Consider the following 2,500-nt stretch of genomic DNA (forward strand, 5'->3'; position numbering starts at 1 on the left):
TCATCCTTATTTGGTCATCAGAAGCCCCACCCACCTGCTGCTTAAACCCTAATTTTTGAGGAGCAGCCAATCAGAAGAATGACAGATGAACTGAAGCCCAGTGTAAGCTAAAGAAGGATTATTTTGAACTGCGAGTCATGCAAAGCTGCTGTAATCCACAATAAGGTGGAAACGAACGGCTCTGTGATGCGTCTGAGCCGTGTGACTGTGGACCCGCCTCCTGCTCTGCAGTCAACCCGCCGACACACCGCCATCAGAGTTTTGATAAAAACACATTTCACTGCATTCAACTCTTTAGTCTTCGTCCTCGTCTCAGCGCGTTTCTGAGACGCCGCTCAGTCAGCTGCTGTTTATCACTGCGTTAAAGAGCCGGCGCTCCGAGGGAGGATGAAAACCAGACCTGTGTTTTCTTGGCCCCAACCCGCAGGGGAGAAGGAGGAAGAGGTGGAGGAGGGGAAGGCCCAGCTCGGTGTTTTGGGGGTCACGGGGTCCCCCGGGGTCAAGGTTAGGTTTGCTTATTTAGTGGGTTAAATTCCTGGGAAAGAAGGGAGGAGATAAAATGTGTTGATGAGCTGAGGTGTGAACATCCAGGAGAAACAGGCGGGAAAACGTCATCTGCAGAGGATGGACAGGAGCAGCAGCCAATCAGAGGACTTCCCATAGACGAGCGCCATAACACCGTGTGTGATCACTGGACTTATTTAACTCAGGCATCAGGACGCTCCCATTATCACTGCCAAAACATTAAACACAGCAAAAGGATATTCTGCTTTATTTTAATAGATTTTAATTAATAAATTGTCTAAATTAAAAGACAATGAAGCTGCGTCTCCATGTCGCTGACCTCGTGCTCTTCCTGCTGACGGTGAGGGGAAGCAGCTCGTCTGCTCCTCAGGTGCATGCCTCGTCGGGATTGGTGGAAACCCGTGGCCCGCCCAAGTCTGCGTCAGGCTGTGGGCTGCGTGTTTGTAAAGCAGGAAATGAAGACGAGCAGAAAGTTTAGCTTTAAAACTCAGTAAACCGGACCGTTGTTGAAAGGCTTCGCTGAGCGTGGACAGGACGTGTGCGTGTGTGGACGCCGTCGCCGTGACGAGCGCTGACAGCTCGGCGTGCTGCCGGTTTGTTCTCGGACTGACCTGACAGACCTGCCTTAAATGCTGCTTCGTGCACATAAACAAACGTGCGTGGATCAGCGTTGTGATCGTTTCCATTTCCTTTGCCGATATCTCTGTTTTTCCCCGACATGCTTGTCGTCCCACATTAAAGACATTTTTCCTTCTGTCTTTAATTATCAGCTCCGTCTCTCTGTTTACTCGCGTCGTTGTCCCGTCTCTGTGCTTCCTTCACTTTTATTGTGGCGTCTCTCTCTCTGTCTGCCTGCCGCTTTGCCTCTGACATCCCGGCTTTTCTGTGGTCACTCCATTCCCAGAATTCCCTCTTCCTTTCCCATAATCCCCGGCTAATGATGTCCGCCGGCCACAAAACGAGGCCTGACGCCAGAGCCGAGCGAGCGAGCGAGCGAAGGCAGCGAGGAAGAGGAGGTGGAGGAGGAAGCGTGTGTGTGTCGGTCCATACGCACGGATATGTGTGTGTGTGGGTTTGTGATAATGAGAGCCTCGATCGGAGCTCGTTAGCTGAGAATGCAGTAAGAGTTTGCAGCGTGACCTCATATAATCTCCTCCTATCTCCTCCTCGTCACGGCCGCTCGCTCGCAACACCACCACGCTCCTCGTTTTCCCAGAAATAATCAAAATCAGCTCGTTTCACTGTGAAACAGTGAAAGTGGTATTTCACAGTAATCCGTCGACGTACGTGAAACACGGACGATGCTTTTCATTATCAGGGCTCTGAGCGTTCGTGGGTTCGTCCTCAGTAACCGAAGCTTCTCACGTGGTTTGATCCGCAAACTCCAACCTGTGGATGCAGCTCGTCCTCCATGTCCTGCTGCTCAGACCTCCTCCAGCTCTTCTTCGGGAAAACTTCCAGAGGTCTCCTCTCCAGCTGGATGTGCCTGGAACACATCTGAAGCATCCCCGTCAGACGATGTGGCGGAGCTCCTCGCCGTCCCTTCAGACAAAGCTCATTTACTCACTTTAATCATCCAGAGATGAGCGTCAGACAAACCTGCACAAACGAAGGGTCCTCTGGTGTTACCAGATGGAGGCCTGCTCCAATATGGCAGAAAAAGATCATCATCAACTTAAATGTCTTGTTACAGGAAAGTAAAAATGAATGAAACAGCAGTTCAGATCAGTGAGAGGCAGCTGGAGGACGATGTCTCCTGTCTGATCTCAGCTCAGATGGATCCATGTTTATCATAAACTCATATGAGCTGTCGGCGTGTTTCGTTCACGCCGCCTCAGTCGTCCGACGTCACGTGAAATATGTCCAGCAGTAAAAGTCCCTCCAGTGAAATTCTCTGAGGCTCCGCTCGTTCCTGATGCATTGTTCAGAGAGCTGCACTTTTTCAGATAGTCATCAGACATTTGGCTCGAGTTTC

At 50.8% G+C, this 2,500-nt stretch overlaps 1 protein-coding gene and 1 long non-coding RNA gene across 2 annotated transcripts in view; one reads left to right on the forward strand and one right to left on the reverse strand.

The window, feature by feature from the left end:
* The window catches only part of LOC147315261 (uncharacterized), a 6,341-nt gene extending 4,559 nt beyond the window's left edge, over nt 1-1,782 (reverse strand). Inside the window, exons 1-2 of the long non-coding RNA XR_015124781.1 lie at nt 845-1,782; nt 1-733 (exon numbers count right to left, since the gene is read on the reverse strand). The exon at nt 1-733 is cut by the window's left edge and continues 1,742 nt beyond it. This is a non-coding gene — a long non-coding RNA (uncharacterized LOC147315261). The remainder of the gene's footprint in view (nt 734-844) is intronic.
* plekhg2 (pleckstrin homology domain containing, family G (with RhoGef domain) member 2) overlaps nt 1-2,500 on the forward strand; it is a 73,353-nt gene that overhangs the window by 49,747 nt on the left and 21,106 nt on the right. The gene's annotated exons all lie outside the window — the stretch shown is intronic.

This window comes from Aulonocara sp. 'chitande type north' Nkhata Bay, linkage group LG14, assembly GCF_057382095.1.
Source record: "Aulonocara sp. 'chitande type north' Nkhata Bay isolate Kocher_YH1m ecotype deep benthic linkage group LG14, A_spYH_male_GT1.1, whole genome shotgun sequence".
Classification (NCBI taxonomy): Eukaryota; Metazoa; Chordata; class Actinopteri; order Cichliformes; family Cichlidae; genus Aulonocara; species Aulonocara sp. 'chitande type north' Nkhata Bay.